The following is a 21,994-nucleotide window of genomic DNA, read 5'->3' on the forward strand; positions in this document are numbered from 1 at the left end:
AAGGTGTCAATAAGGTTGGTTTCTTCTGAGGCCTCTCTCTTTGGCCTACAGGTGTCTGTCTTCTCCTTGTGTCCACTCAAGCTTCTTCCTCCGTGCACAAGTTCCTCTTAGGTTGCTGCCACAGCAAACACATCATATCCCTCTGTTGCCTATATTCAAGCCCTACCATTCACAAATATTGGTGTGAAGCTTCATCTGAACAGCTCCAAATGGATGCCAAAAAACTTGTTTACAGTGGTTGTCAGTAATACAAAATGTGGGGATTAGGGGGAAAACAAACCTTTCCCTTACAACAGAAATTCCACTCATGCAAAGAGAGTAAGCCATAAATATAGACAGGAGGTTAAAAAGTGCCTGGATTCATGCCCACCAGTAGCAAAGAAAAAAATGAAAGCAAAAGCCAATGAAGCTTGAGCTGGCTGAGCCCCAAGACCTCAGCCAGAGTAACACTGCCTCATTGGACAGTTTTCTTTCACTGCCTTTTGTGCCTCATTGGACAGTTTTCTTTCACTGCCTTACGTAAGGCTCTCTGGTAAGCATTAATGAGAATAAGAAGTGGAGTTTTCCGGGATGCATTTCACCAAAGTAAAACTCAGCAACTTTAACTGCCCCAAGAGCCATTCCTCCTGAGTACTTCACTACTTTTCGCTTCTTGTTAAACTCCTGGATCAAAACAGAAGTATGAGCTTCCTTTTATACCTATCACAGCACCATAACTTAACAGGATTTGTTTTCCCTTTATCCTGAGTGAGTCTATTAAAGCACGATAAATGGCTGTGAAGAGCCCATTTTCTGTGATCCCAATTAACTTCTGCATGGTGATGCATTTTCTAGCTCAATATATCTTGTACTCTGTTTCTTTAACCACTGCCAAGAGCTGCTAGCGTCCTTTACCCAGAGGCTCTCCCAGGCAACTGATCCCAATTAACTGGAATCCTCACATCTTTGATCGGTTAAAAGGAAAGGAATGCCTCACACCCATTAGGATGGCTACTATCAAAAACACAGAAAATAACAAGTGTTCGTAGCAAAATTGGAAACTTTGTACTTTGTTGGTGGGAATGTAAAATGGTACGGTCACTATGGAAGACGATGTGGCAGTTTCTCAAAAAATTAAAAATAGAACTGCCAGATGATCTAGCAATTCCACTTTTGGGTACATACCCAAAAGAATTTAAAGCAGGACCTCAAAGAGATATTTGTACATCTATATTCATAACAGCATTATTTGCAATAGCCAGAAGGTAAAAGCAACACAAGTGTCCAGCAACATATGAGTTGATTAGCAAATATTATATATATATGTGTGTGTGTGTATATATGTATATATAGTGAAATATTATTAGCCCTAAAAAGAAAGGAAATTCTGACATATGCTAATACATGGATAAACCTCAAAGATATTATACTGAGTGGAATAAGTCGGTCACAAAAGGACAGTTGCCTAGATATCTAGAGTAGTCGAATTTATACAGACAGAAAGTAGAATGGTGGTTCCTAGGGGCTGGAAGGAAGGAGGAATGGGGAGCTATTATTTAATGGTTATAGAGTTTCAATTTTGCAAGATGAAAAAGAGCTCTAAATAGGGATGGTGATTGTTGCAAAACAATGTGAATATACTTAATATCACTGAATCATACACTTAAAAATGGTTAAGATGGTAAATTTTATATTATGTGTATTGGTAATACAATTTTTAAAAATCCATAAATAAAGATATCAATTTAAAACTAGAATATTTTTTAAAAGAGGAGGAATGAAAAATGAGAGTTACGAATGGGATAGGGGCCAGGAGAGATGGTAGTATCTGTTAGGCATGTTACTTGGCAATTTTTAAAAGTTGAAAGTCAAATGATTTTTTTTAGCATGCAACAAATTATCACCATCAAAATGGTTGTGTCAAAATATCGATCACCTCTTACATAGTTCTGTAGCAAGAATATCACCCATATATGGCTCTCCTAGAAGCATTGGAATAAAAGCAACTCTGTAGACACCTTGATCTTGGACTTCTAGCCTCCAAAACTGTAAGGAAATACATTTCTATTGTTTAAGCCACCCAATCTGTGGTACTTTGTTATGGCAGCTCTAGCAAATGAATACATACCCCTTCCTCAATGACCTTTAAGAGTTACCCAACTTTTCAGCAGAGGGTTAGTTTGGTGCCCTAAGCAAAGTCTTCTTACTAGTCTGTAGCTGTGCACAGTTATGGCCACTAGATTGCCATCAGGCATATGGGGACTATCTGTTGGCACTGCTCCCTTAAGAACTTTAGGACCTGACTATTCCATCCATGTCTTTCCTGTCACTTAACACCATGTCACAATGCAAGCCCCTATGGCCACATTACCTCTTCAAGTGGAAGCAGCTTATGGTCCTTCATCTCTGTATTCCCAAGTAGTGGAGAAACCACCAGGTGAGTGGAAAGCAAGAAATTCTTAACTTTCTTCTCTTTTTCTTAACCTAAAACTTCAAAGTTATGGCTTTTAGGTATTTGTTTTTCTTCCTGATTTTAAATTTGTTTTTATTTCTTTCTTGTTTTCCTCGTTTGGGAGCAGAGACTGCTGTTTCTCAAAAATTTTTGTATTAATTTTGTATCCTCTTGAATCACCACTGAGTTCATGCATTTTCTAAGAAATGTAGTAAAAATTTAAAAAAACATACATATACATACACATGTACATGTATATATATATATATATATATACACATATATATGTCTCTTGTAGCATCTCTGTTTTTTTAGTACACACATTACCATAAATATTACCTTCTCCAAAACCCACTTACATTTCAATTCTTTTATATCCAACTAGATGAGGTGTGCTTATACTGCTGATCAAAACAGGCTCAGTTTTCAGAAGAACTCATACTGTGATGATGGTTTTTTTTTTTAGAAACTGTATGTTTCATGTTAGCTCCTTATTTTTTAATGGGATTAAATTTTAATGATATTTTTTTAAAAAAATATAATATACTAGTTGTTTCCTGTAGTGCAGTATCATTGTGACCCAAAAAAGTTTATACAATTTATATTTTGCTCAGTGGTTCTGCATCAGCCTAGGGATGGGTAAAGAAATTCGCACAATAAGAATGTGTGAGCATGTTTATATTTGTGAGGGTATATGTAGGTACTACTAGTGTAGGTTCAGTACTAGGACAGGTATTTTTTTAAAGATATTTCTAAGTTTTAAGAAAAGCTATAAATAGAGGCAAATAATGTTTGTGTTGAAAGATACTTAGATACTATCTTATCCTATTTTATAGGTGGGGAAGCTCAGGCCCAGAGAGATTAAGCAATGTGCTCAAGGCATCTCATAACAGTAATGGTAAAATTGGGAACAAAATCCACTAATTCTGAATACAAGTCCAGTGATTCTTCATTTATACCACATAATAAAATATTTCAAATAAAATAAAGGAGCCCATTACTTAAATGACATGATGGCAATAATAGTATTTATTGGATACTTGCTTTGTGCTCTAAATCCTTTACCTACTCAATTTCATTTAGTTTGCAGAGCCTTGAGATAAATACTGTTATCTTTCCAATGTTGCAGATGGGAAGACTGAAACACGGAAGCATAGGGTAACCTATCCAGAGTCACAAGACTAGTAAGTGATAGAGCCAGGTCTCAAATTCAGGCAGTCTGGCTGTAGAACTCAAGAGTTTTTACCCTTATGCTCAAGTGAAAAGTTATTACATAATTCCTCAGTTTTATAAAGGCATATTCTTTTTATGTATAATCAAAGTCATTGTCCTTGAGAGTACAAAAAAGAGTTTTAAAGTATCTTTTCTATTTTCACAGGAAATTATGGCACTTCTGTTGCTTCCTTGGAAAAGGCCAGCGCTGAACTGCCACAACAGATGGTGCCTTTTCTCACTGCCAGTGCTGTGGCGGTGATTCTGGCCAGTCATACCCTCCATCTGGAAAACGGGCTGGTCCTCTTTCTTCTTTCTTCCCATAGAGTCCAAAATTCCTGACGTTCATTTGAAGAAATGCTTCATTTAACAGAGATGTAATGTATGATGCCTACAGAGGATATCTCACAGAGATCTCCTTTGATGAGCACCAGATAAAGCAGTCAGATTTGAAAGGAAATGTGTTTTCCAGGCTCAGTGATATCAAATAATTATAGTTATGTGACTACTTTATGTCCACATGGATTATACTCTCTTTAAAGTTCTTTATATTTGAAATAGAAAAGACAAATATCTCTGGACTATATTATAAACCTGTTGATTAAGGAAAGAAAAGCACAAGCAAAGTAAAATCTATTCTTTTTCTAACCATATTACAAGGCCACTAAAAGTAGGTAATTACGTTACTGATAGTAGAAATGGTAATAATAATCATAAATAAGTTTTTGAATATATATAAAAAGAAAAAGGTCACCTACATCCAAAAGAAATGACCGTTTCCCAACTCAATACAGAATAAAGAAGATTCTATACTAAAGAAGATTCCTTAGTTTAAGAAACACAATACTGTAGCACTTAAAGGCACAAAATGAGGCTTCATTATAGTTTTCGATGCGAATTTCCTGGTGAATGAAATTCCTCACCTTCTTACACAACAATATAGTCATAAAAATTAAGTGAAAATTTATCTAACGATTTGCTTTAAAAAACTGACAGGTGGGCAACACAGTTACTTTAAAGTATTTGTGTATTATTTAACATAACATTGAGTGACAAATGTGAACCATATCATTGTTAATTACAGCTGTAATCTAACCTTATTAAATCCCAGGAACTCACATAATCCATTTTCAGGAATTATATATTCAAAAGAAAAAGTTCAACAAACAAAAGTAATTGAAAACAATTTCAGGTGTTATTTTTAGTTTAAAGAACAATAAAGTGATTCCATTTCTTCTCCTTTCTAATCCTTTCAAATTCCGAAACTGTATTCATGCCTCTCATCTTCTCACTCTTAGTTCTCCCATGAATATCTACCAAACACCTTTCCTTTCTTCCTTCTCTTTCCTCCTTCTTTCTTTGCCTAGAAGTTCCTGCCTCCTGGTCAAACCCTACTTCCCAACAAGTTCTTTGGTAAATAATATTCTTCTTTCATTAGAATTTTCAGTTGAATAAAATTCTTCACTTCCTTACACAAGAACATAATAATAAAAAATTAACACTTCTGAAATTAAAAAAAAAAACTGTTTAGTGAGCAATACAACTATAGTACTTAAAGTGTATTTTCTTTATAACATTGAGTAATAAATGTGAAAAAAGTGAAAAGTATGTGTAAGAAAAGTGTTCCTAATGATAGAATAATAGTAAAATAGAAAAATAAAAACTTTTTTTTTATAACCAAAAGCTAAATATAATCAACTATTGAATTTGCTCAGTGGTATTTTGCTTGTACAGCTAGGCACTTATAATAAAAGAAATACCTTTACCCTAAAATGTCCAAAGAAAAAACAACTTTTTAAAATTGTTATTCTGTAACTCTCTAACTCCTAAATCTTCCTTTTCTCACTAAAACAATTGTAATATGTGGGATTTAATCCTCCTCTATTTCCCATCTTACAACCATGTAAAACAGAGGTAATGGGGATATCAACTTGCTACTTTTGGGGACTATTAGACATGAGTGGTCATTCAGTCTGATATTTTTGGAAATATATTACTCCTCCACAATAAATCTGGATTTTAAAATGACAGTGGTTGTGATCACCCTATGAAGTAAATTTTTGTACACTGGGACCCATCCGGGTGTTTCTTTCTCCCTAAATGAACCTTTCACGCCTTATCATTTCTCTTTTCAAACTTCTAAAACCTCCCTCCCAGATCCTCACTCTCTGAAATAAATGACCTTGCTTCCCATTTCACTGAGAAATAGAAGAATCAGAGAACTTCCTCTTACTCCCATCAGAAGTACCAATTTACCTGAGTCACAAGTCTGCCCTCTGGTTCTCTCCCATTGTTGTAAATGAACTTCAGAGGTTAACCATTCCTTCTGCATGCCAGGGGGATCCTCTCTCCTCCCCAAGAATATTGATCCAGCATTTGTCCCATCTCACTCTTGCAGCTGCCATTTGTTCCACTCTAGAGGATCTTTCTAATCAACAGCCAAACACACTGTAATTACTCACATTAAAAACAATTGTTTTTAAGCTTCTCTTGATCCCACATACCCCTCCAGCTTCCATCTCATTTCTCTTTATAGTAGAATTCTTTGAAAGTGTTCTGCAAATTCTGGTCATGATGGTGGAGTAGGTAAATGCTGTGTTTGCCCCCTGTCATGACCACATCAAAATTACTACTGAAGTACAGAACAACCATCATTGAAATTCACCTGATCTAGATGAACAGAAGTCCTATAACTGAAGACATACAGAAGGGGCTACCTCAAGACTAGTAGGAGGGGTAGAGATGCAAAACAGGTTGGTCCCACACCCACGTGTGGCAATTGAAAATTGAGAGAGATATCTTGACTGCAGAGCAAGGGGTCCCAGCCCCTCGCTGAGCTCCCCAACTCAGGGTTCCAGTGCAGAGAAAAGAAGTCCCCACAATCTGGATGTGAAAATCACTGGAGATTGTGGCTGAGTGGGGCAGAGGGCTGTGGGGGTCCCAAGAATTCCTCTTGGAGAAACCATCCATGTGTGAACTTATTCACTGATATATTCACTCACTCTGGGCTCCAGGGCTGGGGCAGCAGCTCAAAGGGTGCCAGGGACATACAAGGAAGAACTGAATTGTCTGGTTTCAGGGCAAGAAATGTAGGATTAGCTTTCTCCCAGGCAGAAGTGCTGACAGAGGCCATTGTTCCTATGCTGGGCCCTCCCCCAACCCAGTTTGCAGACACAGGTGATATCTGAGTCTCCATAAATCTGGCTAACACCGGTTGCCCTGCCCTGGTGATTCCCTGCCCCACCCAACTTGTGGGCCCACCCAAGCCATTTCCAGTGGCATTTCCATTCAAATGGCCTGGCCTGGCTCACATTGCAGACTTCCCTAAAATCTCTCAAAGGTTCACAAAACCCACATAAGCAGCATCTGGCCTCAGTGTGCCCGTACCTCTTGCTGAACAGCCTCAAGCCTGACACTAGCAACAGCCTGTTCCAGTTTGAGGCTTGTTCTCTCAAGACAACTCCAAGCCCAATGTGAGTGGTGGCCATCTGCAGATTGCTTGGTGGCTCATGCCAAGTGGCCCCAGGCAGGGCACAGGCTGTGTCTGAACTTGGCTTGTGGTGAGGCCCCTCCCAGCAGGCCCCGAGCTTTGGCATGCCCAGTGGCCGGCTTTGGACTGAGCTGTCCACATCTAAAGACACAACCAAAGGGCAGACTGGGTAGTCCCCACACAATGGCTCCTCCACTATAGTCATTAGTCAGTCCTCACAACCATTCAGCCCATGGGTCAATCCCTCCCACTGACATACAAAGAGCAACCAAGGCTCAGCTACAACAGGAGGCACACACAACCCATACAAGGGACACACCTTGAGCACATGACTCAGGTAACCAAGGAAGACTGCTCCTCTGAGCCATTCTACTAAGACCAGGAGACATAGCAGCCCTAACTAATACATAGAAACAAACATAGAGATGCAGCCATAATGGGAAGACAAAGAAACATGTTTCAAATGATAGAAAAGAACAAAACTGCAGCAAAAGAACTAAACAAAATGGAGACAAGCGATCAACCAGATGCAGAGTTTAAAACATGAGTTATAAGGCTGCTCAATAAACTTAGGAGAAGAGTGGATGAACTCAGTGAGAATTTTAACAAAGAGATAGGAAACATAAAAATAGAGAGAGAAAACATAAAAAAAAGCCAGTCAGAAATGAAGAATACAATAACTGAAATAAAGAATATCTTAGGAGGAATCAACAGATTAGATGAAGCAGAGAATCAATTCAGTGATTTATAAGATAAGGTAGCAGAAAACACACAAACAGAATAGCAACAAGAAAAAAAATTTTTTTTAAATGAGGATAGTTTAAGGGTTCTCTGGGATAACATCAAGCATACCAACAGAAAACATCCCTAACCTGGTGAGGGAAAACAGATATACAAGCCCAGGAAGTATGGAGAGTCCCAAACAAGATGAAGCCAAAGAGGCCCATACCAAGACACATTTATAATTAAAATGTCAAAGGTTAAAAACAAAGAGAGTATCTTAAAAACAGCAAGAGAAAAGCAATTACTTACCTACAAGGGAGCACCCATAAGACTGTCAACTGATTTCTCATCAAAAACTTTGCAGGCCAGAAGGGATTAGCAGGAAATATTCAAAGTAATGAAAAGCAAGGACCTACAACAAAGATTACTCTATCCAGCAAAGCTATCATTTAATATCAAAGGACACATAAAGAGTTTCCCAGACAAGAAAAAGTTAAAGGAATTCATTAACACCAAACCAGTATCACAAGAAATGTTAGATAGACTTCTTTAAGAAGGAAAAAAAAAAAAGATCAAAAATATGAATAATAAAATGGCAATACTACATATCTATCAACAATTACTTTAGATGTAAATGGATTAAATGCTCCAATCAAAAGATAGGGTGGCTGAATGGATACGAAAACTAGACCCTTACATATGCTACCTCTAAAAGACTCACCTCAGATCAAAAGACACACAGACTGAAAGTAAAGAAATGGAAAAAGATATTTCATGAAGATGGAAACAAAGAAACAAACAAACAAAAAACTGCAGTAGCAATACTTATATCACACAAAATAGACTTTAAAACAAAGGCTATAACAAGAGACAAAGGACCCATATCCCACTTCTGGGTATTTATCCAAAGAAACCCAAAACACTACTTTGAAGGGACATGTGCATCCAATATGTTTATTGTACCATTATTTACAATAGCCTAGATATGAAGGCAACCTGAGTGTCCATCAGTGGATGAATGGATAAAGAAGAGGTGGTACATATACACAACAGAATATTACTCAGCCACAAAAAAAGTGAAATCTTGCTATCTGCAATGACATGGATGGACCTAGAGGGTATTGTACTGAGGGGAGTAAGTTAGACAAAGACAAATGCCATATGATTTCACTTACAGGTATAATCTGAAGAACAAAATAAACAAACAAAATAGAAACAAACTCAGATACAGAGATCATTTTGAAGTTCCAGATGGAAAAAGGATTGGAAGGGTGGGGGAAGGGATTAAGAAATACAAATCGATAGTTACAAAACAGTCATGGGGATGTAAAGTATAGCATAAGGAATATAGTCAATAATATTATAATAGCTATGTATGGTGTCAGATTTATCAAGGCTATCACTTTTTAAGTTACATGAATCTGTAACCAGTATGTTGTACACCTGAAACTAGTATAATATTGTATGCCAACTGTAATTGAAAAACAAAACAAAATATTATCAAAAGAAAAAAAGAAAAGAAAATGTTACTATAATTGCTATTTCCAATCCTTCTCCTATTCTTTTGAAACCCACTCCAATCTGGCTTTCCTCTGCCCTTCCATCAAAAAAGAGTTCTTGTCAATCTCACTAATGACTTTCATGGTGCTAAAATCTATAGTTTATTTTCAGCCCTCATCTTACTTGGTCTATCCAGATATTTTGATCCAGTTGACCTCTCCTTCCTTGACACTTTCTAACCACTCCCTCCTGGTTCTTGATCCACCCCAGGGGTGGCTTCTTCTCAGTTTCCTTGGCTAGCTGGCATGCCCCAGAGCTCAGACTTCTTCTCTGTTGTGACCGAAATAACCAGGCCCAACTCGAGTGCTCTTAATCCAAGAGACAGTTTATTAGCCGGCAGCTGTCCTTGCAAAGGAGCAGCCCCAAGACGCAGGGGCACAAAGGTTTTAAGCCCTCGATCCCATCCCCCACATCCTTAATCTTTACACAAAAGACTATATCTCCTCCATTCATTAACTGATAACTTAAGAGGTGGGTAAGCAAGCAGGGGTACAGAAGCAGAAAGCGTCATTGTTAAAATATTTTGTACCTATAGGTAGTGATCCGGCCAGTAAATCCCTTTAGTTAATAAATTTTTAGCAGATAACTAACTAGAAGTGAGACATGGCGGTTAGCATGTACCATGTCTTATCCTTAACCTATTGTTTCTAAAGGTGAGGTCACTACATTCTCTATCTGCATTCATTCCCTTGGCCAACTCATATACATATAACATATTATTGAATTGTACACTTGAAACCTACTTGATTTTATTAACCAATGTCACCCCAATAATTTTAATTAAAAAAAGAAAGGCATGCAGACAGTCCAGGCCTTTCCCTTGAACACCAAACACAAATTCACCTACTTGCACAGCCACTCCACTTGAATTCATTATAAACTCAGTATTTCCAAAAACAAACTGCCCTCCCCAAACCTGCTCCTCTCATCATCAGCCCCATCCCGATAAAAAGCAACTCCAGCCTAGTTTTTCTAACCTTAGAGTCAACCTTGCCTTCTTTCTCTCTCTTACAGCATTCATCCAAACAAAACCAACAAATTTTGTTGCTCCTATCATCAAAATACAGCCCACATCTGACCATTTCTCAGTACATCTACTGTTACCTGACTGGTTCTAGACACCATCATCCCTTCCCTGGATAACTGCAGTACCCTCCAAGCTACTCTTCCTGTTTCCTACTACAATCTGTTCACTGCACAGTGGACAGGGAGTTATCTTTAAAGGTGGGTCAGATCATGTCATTCTTCTGCTCAAAGCCATCCATTGACTGACTTCCCCTCTCATTCAGATAAAAACTTAATTCTTTATAGAGGTCCAAAAGGGCCCCTCTAATCTCATCTTCTCCTAACTCTTCCCCTTTCATCTGTTCAATTCACACTGGCCTCCTTAACTGATCCTCACACAAACCAAGCGCACCCTTACCTCAGGGCCTTTGCACTTACTGTTCTCTCAACTTGGAATTCTCTTCTGACTGTTTACTAGATTCTTTCCAACATTGACTTTAGGGCTGTGCTCAAAAGTTACCTCATAGGTGTGGCTTTCCCTGATTGTTTTATATAAAATAGCAAACCTCTTCCCCACCTTCCAGCATTATCTATTCCTTTCGCTCTTCCTTATTTTCCTCTACAACATCTGTCATCATGTTTTATTTAGTTGTCTCTAGCCTCTCTGTCTCAATTAGAATATAAGATCCATGAAGGCAGAAACATTGTCTATTTTGTTTGTTTTCAATCATTAAGATATAGAATAGCTCTTGACTGACTGACGGATAATTAGTTGTCCAAAGAATGTACAAATGAATGAATGAATGAATGAATGGAACATTTTTGCTATTATGTTTTCCTCATAGAGAAAAATTTTAATTGCTCTAAACCAATAAAAATATGAACCACGGGGAAGTATAACATGATTGGTATAATACAATTTTTGGAGAAAAATTTTTGAGAAACTAATGAAAGTCATTTAAAGCTGTCCAGAAATTGATTGGCTATAAAAATGGTACAATAAAATACACAGCAATGAAAAATAACAAATTAGAACACGATTGACCTGAAAATTTGTCCACGATATGTTTAGTGAAAAAAATTAAACTACCAAGTAACAAGATTGGCATCATTCTATTTGCTTTGAAGTTTCAATGACTACATTAAATAAATATATGGATTTTGACCATAGAGAGCATAACTTCAAAAGAGCAGAAGTAGGAAATCTCAAACCTAAATTATAAACCCCTCTGTTACTTACCTTATTGAAGTAAGCATTTATTATTTTCATAACTTTTTTTAACCCAAAAAGATTTTTTAAAGTATTAATGGGGAAAAGTGTTTGAGCACAAAGCTTTTAATGAAATACAATGTGGGCATTACACGACTTTGGGGTTTATAACATAGTGAAGTCTTAAAATGCAAAATTAAATGATCAAATGCTTGAGCCAAACTTAGGGAAATATGTACTGACCTCACCTTTAGAAACAATAGGTTAAGGATAAGACATGGTACATGCTAACCGCCATGTCTCACTTCTAGTTAGTTATCTGCTAAAAATTTATTAACTAAAGGGATTTACTGGCCGGATCACTGCCTATAGGTACAAAATATTTTAACAATGACGCTTTCTGCTTCTGTACCCCTGCTTGCTTACCCACCTCTTAGTTATCAGTTAATGAATGGAGGAGATACAGTCTTTTGTGTAAAGATTAAGGATGTGGGGGATGGGATCGAGGGCTTAAAACCTTTGTGCCCCTGCGTCTTGGGGCTGCTTCTTTGCAAGGACAGCCGCCGGCTAATAAATTGTCTCTTGGACTAGAGCACTCGAGTTGGCCTGGTTATTTCGGTCACAACAAATAATTAACTAGATATATTAAAGAATTTCCATATTTTTCTTTCATTATTTATGTAACTCAAAATATTTTTAAGTAGTTCAATTAAGTTTAGTATACAAATACATCCAAATTGAAAGAAAAACCAATTCTTTTTGAAGAAGGAAATAAACAGATTATCAAGGAACCATTTCTTAATTTTGTTCTATGGAGGATGGGTCAACTGCTGGAATTATATTAGTTTGGGGACTCTGTCAGTTTGAGTGATCTGGAACTTTCAATGTGTCATAGACAGTGTGACAGCATACACTACTGTAGTGGCTGAAAAATGACTACTTGAGATTTATTACTTGTAGGAAATTACTGTTTGACTATCGCCATGGGAACAAAAGGCTTTTGATCATAGGGACATAGCATTCTGATAACAAGCTTTCTGCTTCTGTACTCCCTGCTTACACACCCCGACCTATAGGTTGACAGGTAGTGAATAGGAGAAAAATAGACCTTTGTGTCAGACAGAATGAAGAATGGGATTTGGGGCTTAAAAACCCTGTACCTCTACATTTCGGGGCTGCTTAATTTTGGGTCTGCGTACCCCTGGCAGACCCAGCTGGCCGAATAAAGAGTGTGATTCCTATGACTCACTGATTCCTGGTGGTCCATGTGTCTTTCAGTGGCTGGCGGGATCTCAGGGAGTGGCCCTGGGATCTAAGACCAGACCGGCCTCCAAAGTGGTTGCTGTCCCTGTTACGGATTCAAAGGGGTGGCCACCCTGAGATGTTCCAGGGCCCTTGAATGCTGTGATGGGTCAGTACAATCATCAAGGACGCAACCTTTAGGACACGCTCTTTGTTCCTGGCCCCGATGGGAATCTGGAATTTCTAAGGCCTCGGTGTCTGGATAAAAGGTACCTTCCTGTTTCTGTTGACCGGTCAGTGGGGGTCCGTGGAGAGACTGGACGTAATCATATCTCCTAGACCGTGGCCAGGCCGCGGGACGCCGCCTCCTATGCCCTGTTGTCAGGTTTTATTTATTGTCTCTGGTCTTGTCTAGGTCGTAGGTGGCGGACTTCTCTGGGTCCACCTACACCCCGGTAATTGTTCTTGTTTGAGTGTTTGATTGTTTTTATCGGAGTGTCTGTTTTGTGTTTTCTGCGCAAGCGATGAGAGGAAGCCTGAGTTCACAGAAGACACCCTTGGGTTATCTCCTGCGACATTTCAGAGAAGGGTTTGTAGAGGGAGCTGATTATGGCATAAAGTTTTCTCCAGGCAGACTAAGAACATTGTGTGAAGTCGAGCGGCCGTCTTTTGGTGTAAACTGGCCTCCAGAGGGCTCCTTTGACAAGGGTTTGGTGAGGAATGTTTGGAAGATTGTCACAGGAGACCCGGGACACCCCGATCAGTTTCCCTACATTGATCAATAGTTAAATCTTGTTCAGAATCCCCCTCCTTGGCTCCGCCGGTGTGCTCTCTCCCTAAGGATGCAAATTTTAGTTGTGGGTACCCCTAAACATGCAGCAACTGAAACTCCAAAGCAGCCCAGTCCTTCAGTCCTCCAATCTCCACCGGAGAACAATGACCTTCCCCCACCCTGTAATCCAGAACAATAGAGGCCCAAAAGCACTGCCTCGTCTCCCCGGACGCGAGCAGGTAACCCTTATGGGCCTCCTGCTCCGACTATGGGCGAGGCACCGGCCGATACCACTACCCCGGCCATTCTTCCCTTGCGAGAAGCACCACTCCAGGGGCATCACACAGACAGGCCCTTTATGGTTTACGTGCCTTTCTCAACTAGTGACCTGTACAACTGGAAGGCACAGAATCCGCCTTTCTCTGAGAAGCCCCAAGTGTTAATGGGACTCTTAGAGAATGTCTTTCAGACTCACCGCCCCACCTGGGACGATTGCCAACAGCTCTTTTAGTTACCCTCTTCACTGTGGAAGAATGTGGGTGCATACGGGCGGAAGCGCAAAAGATAGCTGCGGGAGGGAGGAGGATTGAGGAAACAGGGGAACAGATTGAGGAGGAATTTCCCTCCACCCGCCCAGACTGGGGACACAATTCTCAGGCAGGGAGAACGGCATTAGATCGGTATCACCAGATTCTAATTGGGGGAATTAGGAATCAGCCAACTAACCTTTCTAAGGTAACTGAAGTTATACAGGGACCTCAGGAATCCCCCGGAGTGTTTCTTGAACGGCTACAGGAGGCATACCAGGTATACACTCCCATTGATCCTGAGGCCCCTGAGAACCAGCGGGCAATTAATGTAGCCTTTGCTACTCAGGCAGACCCTGATATCTGGTGTAAATTGCAGAAATTAGAAGGTTTTGCAGGGATGAACTTGTCCCAACTTGTTGAAATAGCCCAGAAGGTGTTTAACAACAGGGAGGCACCAGATGACCCCAAACATATGGCTGAAATAATGGTAGCAGCTATGCAGGAGGAGAGATCAGGGAAGACTAGGGCAAGACAAGGGAGATCAGAAAGAGGCCCACGTAAGGGTTATACATCCCTAGGGAAAAATCATGCCTACTGCAAGAAGGAGGGCCATTGGTAGAATGAATGTCCTGAAAGAAATGTGAAAGACCAAGAAAACCGCAAGACTAAAGTCTTCGTCACTGAGGAAGAGGACTGACGGGGCCGGGGCTCCTACACACTAAGCCCCCAGGAGCCCAGGGTTGCCTTAAGAATTGGGGGCAAAACTGTTAACTTCCTGGTGGATACAGGGGCTACCCACTCAGTGTTACTTGACCCGGGGGATCAATCTCCAAACGAAAGACCGCCGTCCAACGGGCTACAGGTAAAATACGAGAATATCCATACACCACTGAAAGGACTATAGATCTGGAGTGAGGAATAGTGACCCATTCTTTCCTCATAATTCCAGAAGGTCCAGCTCCACTTCTTGGTAGAGGCCTACTCCAAAAGCTACAGGCTACTGTTACATTCGGAGATAGTACAACTCAGATGTCCATGTCTGCCCCGTCAACTATCTTAATTACCTGTCCTCTATCCGAAGAGTACCTCCTCTATGAGAAGGAAGAAAATGTAGACCCGTCCACGGGGACATTACTAGACAGACTCCTGGTAGAATATCCAGGGGTATGGGCTGAAAACAATGCCCCAGGTTTGGCTAAGCACCAAGTCCCGGTAGTAGTGAGTTTAACTGCTACTGCGACCCCTGTCCGGGTTAAGCAATACCCGATTGCCCAAGATGCCAAAATTGGTATAAGGAAACATATCCAGCGGCTGTGGGAAGCGGGGATTCTCGTGCCGTGCCAATTGCCGTGGAACACTCCCTTGCTCCCAGTCCAGAAGCCTGGTACTCAGGACTACCGGCCAGTACAAGACTTAAGAGAAGTGAACAAGAGAGCTGAAACCATCCACCTGACTGTACCCAACCCGTACACTCTCTTAAGCTTGTTACCTCCTGAGAGAACTGTTTATACCATACTAGATTTAAAGGATGCTTTCTTCAGCATTCCCTTAGCCCCTAGCAGCCAGCCTATCTTTGCCTTTGAGTGGACAGACCCAGAGGGGAGATTCTTGGGCCAACTAACCTAGAAGCGTTTACCACAAGGATTCGAAAATTTTCCTACCCTATTTGATGAGGCCCTAAGTGCAGATCTTCGACCTTTCCATCAGCGTAATCTTGACTGTACATTACTCCAGTATGCTGATGATTTATTATTAGCAGCTGAAACCAAGAAAATCTGTCTCGCGTCAACCAGGGACCTGCTCGGCACCCTAGAGGCATACAGGTACCAGGTCTCGGCTAAGAAGGCCCAGCTATGCACCCAGTCGGTGGCCTACCTCGGGTATACACTCGAAGGAGGAAAACGGACTCTATCCCGGCACAGGATTGAAGCCATTCTTCAGATTCCAGTACCCACCACTAAGAGACAGGTAAGAGAATTCCTCGGGGTGGCAGGCTATTGCAGACTTTAGATTCCTGGGTTCGCAGAAATTGCAAAGCCCCTGTACTCAGCAACAGGAGGAAATCAGCCCCTCAATTGGATAGAGACAGAGCAGAAGGCCTTTGACCTTCTCAAGCAGGCACGCATATCAGCCCCAGCCCTTGCTCTTCCAGACATCACCAAGGGATTTCATCTTTTTGTAAGTGAGACCAAGGTAATCGCCAAAGGGGTCCTAACCCAAACACTAGGCCCGTGGCGCCAACCAGTGGCCTATCTATCAAAGAGACTAGACACAGTGGCCTCTGGATGGCCACCCTGCCTATGAGCCATAGCGGCGACAGCTCTCCTAGTCAAAGAAGCTGACAAACTCACCCTCGGGCAAAGTCTAAACATTACTGCCCCTCATGCAGTAGAAGCCCTTCTCCACAGTAGCCCAGAACGATGGATGACTAATTCCAGAATCACTCAATACCAGGCTCTCCTCCTCGACCAGCCAAGGATCAGCTTCTCCAAAGCCACTATCTTCAACCCAGCCAGCCTGTTGCCAGACCCAGACCCCCAGACCCCCATTCATAATTGCATAGATTTCACTGATGCTGTGTGTTCCTCGCGGCCAGACCTCAAAGACTCCCCTCTGCCTGAGGCCGATGAAGTTCTGTTCCTGGACGGGAGCAGCTTCACGCAGGAAGGAAGAAGGTACGCGAGGGCAGCAGTTGTTACTCTAACTGGCACTATCTAGTCACAGGCTTTTCTCCATGGGACTTCTGCTCAAAAGGCCTAACTCATCGCCCTCGCTGAGGCACTAAAATGGGGAAAAGACAAGGCAGTCACAATATACACTGATAGCCAATATGCCTTTGCCACTGCACATGTACATGGAGCCATCTATAAGGAAAGAGGGCTTCTGACTTCAGCTGGGAAGGACGTCAAGAACAAGGAGAAGATCTTAGCCTTACTCGAAGCCATATGGATGCCTAAGGCTCTGGCTATTGTTCATTGTAAAGGGCATCAAAAAGGGAATAGTCCTGAGGCTGAGGGAAACCGACAAGCCGATGCAGAGGCAAGAACAGCGGCCACAAGGCCAGTGGGGCCCCCACCACATCTACTGACTGTTGTCCCTTACCCAGAACTGCCTCCATCTCCGACCTATACGGCGGAAGCGGACATATATTTTCAGGACAAAGGAGCCACTGGGACCCAACAGGAGTGGTGGACGACCCCAGATGGAAAAATCAGGCTCTCACGGGCCCTGGGAAGGACTCTCCTCCACCATTAATTACACCAGACCACACACCTACGGTGAACTAAGATGCTCCAAGCTTTAGACCCCTACTTCACTTGTTAGAAGGAAGAAGAACTGCAGAGGAGATTGCCTCACAATGCCCGGCTTGTGCTCAAGTTAATCCAAAGAAGGGGAAAATCGAAAAACCTAGGCATAGGGAAAGAGGAACTTATCCGGGGGACCACTGGGAGGTCAATTTCACTGAGGTAACCCCGACTGTGGGGGGGCTACAAATATTTACTTGTTTTTATAGACACCTTTTCAGGATGGGTAGAGGCCTTCCCCACCAGGAAAGAAACTGCCTTAGTAGTTACTAAGAAACTACTACAAGAAATCCTTCCTCGATTTGGTCTCCCTGGAACTATAGGGTCGGATAACAGACCAACCTTCGTAGCAAAGGTGTCACAGAAATTAGCTAACTACCTAAATTTGCGATAGAAACTCCACTGTGCCTACCAGCCCCAAAGTTCGGGTCAAGTAGAGTGAATGAATCAGACCCTAAAAGAGACATTAGCCAAGTTAGGATTAGAAACTAATGGGACCTGGATAGAACTTCTCCCCTTTGCTCTTCTCCGAGCCAGGTGTACTCCATATATTAATGGATTCACCCCATTTGAGATTTTCTTTGGAAAACCCCCTCCTTTAGTACCTAGAATAAAAGATGAGAAAAAGGCAGAGTTACGTAACCTTGTCTTACTTAAGTCTTTACAGGCCCTTCAAAGTGTACAGGAGGAGATTTGGTCCTGGGTTCATGCTGCCCACTCAACTCCGGAGGACAGACTTCCTCATCAGTTTCAGCCTGGGGACTCTGTGTGGATCCAGAAGTTCACTTCCAAAGGACTAGAACCCAAGTGGAAAGGACCCTTCACTGTCTACCTGACGACGCCCACCGCAGTTAAAGTAGACGGCATCTCATCGTGGATCCATCACTCCCACATGAAGGCAGCACGAGAATGGACAGCTCAGGAAGATGGACCCTTAAGACAAAGACTCAAGCGTACACAGGTCTAATCCTTCGTTTCTTCCTTTTTTCCTCTTTGGTCCAGGCATACAGAAACATATCCCAGCCTACGGTGTGGGAACTTATAGTAACCGAAACCGGTGAGACTGTCGCCCAGAACATCACCAGCCACAGTACTCCAGAGATCCAAGTGGACCTAAGCCGGCTTGCCAGAGACCCCCTCACCATTGTGACGGCTAGACACCAACTTGGATCGGAATCTTTCATAGGTAGAGCTTTCGTAGGGGGTGGAGCATACTTAGGCTACAAAGGGAACCTGGCTGTGGCATATTATCGGCTGAGAAAAACCTCTTAGGAATAGGGCTCTATATTTGTCCTCAAGGAATATCTGGCAGCGTGAGGAATAGGGCACTCAACTGTGAGGGAAAAGGCCAATTTTCTTGTGCTAACTGGGGTTGTGAAACTATCTCTACTATAGATAATTATAAAAAACAGAATGATAATCATATTGGGTTAATAAGAGGACCAAGCCCTTCTACATGCTCTCTTGGGTCCTGCAATCCCCTCATAATCACCATCAAAACCAGTAGCCTTGGGGGACAACACTATTGGCTCACGGGACAGACCTGGGGTATCAGATTGTATAAAACTGGATATGATTCAGGATTATATTTTACTATACAGGTTAAGGACCCTCCCAGAAAAGCTCACCCTATAGAGCCCAACAAACCACTTCTAATTCCAGGACTACCCCAAAGTCTTACAGGAGTTTCCCGGGCAACCCCGACTCCGGCTCTAGCCTCTTCAGGTAGTAGCCTAACAGCTATTAAACCCCAGGCATTTGACCAGCCACAACCAGAACCCGAAGGAGAATTAATAACTATGTTAACAACAATACACAAGGTCTTAAATAAGACCTCCCCAGACATAGGGCAAGATTGTTGGTTGTGCCTAAACCCAAAACCCCCTTATTATTTCGGGGTAGGAACTCCCCTAAACCTGACTAAGCTCAGCAGCGCACATGACTGTGAATGGGAAACTCCTCGACTCACCTTGGGAGACATACAAGGAAAAGGAACTTGCCTGATTTCAAAGAATTATTCCAAGCTGTTGGCACAGTCGCCTTACTTAGATCACTGTAATCATACTATCGAAGAATCTACCTCAGGGAGTAAATACTATAAGGCTCCAAATAATACTTGGTTAGCATGCGATAGTGGGCTCACTCACTGTGCTGCAGCTGTTCTTTTCAACTCAGGTGAGGCTAATATTTGTATCCTAGTCTTTGTGCTCCCCCAAGTGTCCCTTTACAATAGGCTGGAAGGCAGACTCCACTTCTTCCATCAGGACAGGTTACAGAAACAGGCCGTACCAGTCTTAGTATCCCTTCTTGTAGGACTCGGAATAGCGGGCTCAGCGGTGGTAGGTACTACTGCTCTCATCAAGGGAGAACATGAACTACGTGAAACTGGAATACAGATAGATAAGGATATCAAGACCTTAAAAGACACCATCAGCAGGCTAGAACTTCAAGACAATTCACTAGCAGAAGTAGTCCTCCAAAATAGAAGAGGTTTAAATTTATTATTCTTAGAACAAGATGAGTTACGTATGGCTCTCGGTGAAACCTGTTGCTTCTATGCTAATAACTCTGGAGTAATTAGAGAAAGCTTATAACTAGTAGAGAAATTTGGATGCCAGGGAAAAACAGAGACTAGAATCAAATAACTGGTTTCATAGGATGTTCAATTGGTCACCATGGCTAACAACTCTTCTATTTGCTGTAGCTGGACCTTTAATCATCCTCCTTCTTTTGTTAACTTTTGGCCCATGTTTCCTTAATTTCTTGTTTACATATATAAGGAAAAGAATTAATTGAATAAGACTTTTAGTATTACAGATTAGAGGCTATGAGCAAATTCCGCATGAAGAATCAAAGATTTGATTTTTGCTAAGGCCAGTGGGGAATGTGGTGGCTGAAAAATGACTACTTGAGATTTATTACTTGTAGGAAATTACTGCTTGACTATCGCCATGGGAACAAAAGGCTTTTGATCATAGGGACATAACATTCTGATAACAAGCTTTCTGCTTCTGTACTCCCCGCTTGCACACCCCGACCTATAGGTTGACAGGTAGTGAATAGGAGAAAAATAGACCTTTGTGTCAGACAGAATGAAGAATGGGATTTGGGGCTTAAAAACCCTGTACCTCTATATTTCGGGGCTGCTTAATTTTGGATCTGTGTACCCCTGGCTTGGATCGGAATCTTTCATAGATTCCGATGGCTGAATAAAGAGTGTGATTCCTATGACTTACTGATTCCTGGTGGTCCGTGCGTCTTTCCGTGGCTGGCGGCTACAGCACTACCTGGTTCAGAATCTCAATTTCTTTAGCAACAAGGCAGTAAGAAAATACCAGAACTATCTAATAATTATTTTGACATTGTTTAAAATACATGATTTTTTTCCCTACAGTTTCAATCTTGAGATTTGCTTCAAATTTCCATTCCAAACAAATCAAATACTGTATTAAGGAAATTAAATTCTGAACAAATCGGTGATCTCTTTATATAACATATAATATAAATATTTATAATTGTATGTATATTATTATACATATAAATACAATACTGTATATAATTTTTATATATAAATATTTCTATAACATTTGTATATTATAAATTTTATAATATAAAATTATAAAACTGAGTTTTTCAAACTATGGAAAAAGTGAGTTTATACAGTGTTAAAAATATCTTTGAATTAAGAAAAGGTAATAAAAGTTCTTTGGCTGTTTGATTAGCTATAACACTAAAATTTTTATTATTATTATTTACAATACTACAAGGGATAAATAACACGTCTATACAAAGACTTATACAAAAATGTTCATAACATCTTTATTCATGATAATCAAAAATGAGAAACAAACGAAATGTCATCAATAATAGAATGGATGACTAAATTGTGGAATACTACTCAACAGTAAAAAAGAACTAATCCTAGATTTTTTAAAAAGGAACTAATTCATTATACAATATGGATGAATCTCACAATATTATAATGAAGACAGACACAAGGCAGGAGGAAGTCAAACCCAAGGCAATCCTTATTGTATGAAACCATTTACATGAAGTTGAAGAACAGACAAAACTAATCTGTGGTGATTGAAATCAGAAAATGGTTGGTTCTTGGGAGAGTGTGGATTATCTAAAATACTGGAAAGGAGTACAAAGGAACTTTTGTGGACTAATGAAAATGTTCTCTTTTGGGTGGTGTTTACATGCATGTATACAATTGTTAAAAGTCATCAAGTTGAAGTAAGATCTGCGGATTTTATTATATGCAAATTATACCTCAATTTTAAAAAAATTACGAAGGGCCATCATTAAATTAAATTTGTGCCATAGTTTATTTAACCATTCCTCTAATGTTGGACATTAGTCTTTTCCACTTTTTCACAATCATAAATTATAATACAACAAATATCCTTGTGCACATATTAGGTTGAACCATATGAAATTACCAATCTTATATTTCTGACCTATAAAAGTGGCAAGTTCATATATTCCGACCTAATAGATTTTTAATATTT

General features: G+C 40.7%; 1 pseudogene; it reads left to right on the top strand.

The window, feature by feature from the left end:
- Positions 1-808: 808 nt before the first annotated feature.
- Positions 809-18,447, top strand: LOC120598814 (uncharacterized; annotated as a pseudogene).
- The last annotated feature ends 3,547 nt before the right edge of the window (positions 18,448-21,994 follow it).

The sequence above is a fragment of the Pteropus medius genome, unplaced genomic scaffold, assembly GCF_902729225.1.
Source record: "Pteropus medius unplaced genomic scaffold, Ma_sr-lr_union100, whole genome shotgun sequence".
NCBI classification, from domain to species: domain Eukaryota; kingdom Metazoa; phylum Chordata; class Mammalia; order Chiroptera; family Pteropodidae; genus Pteropus; species Pteropus medius.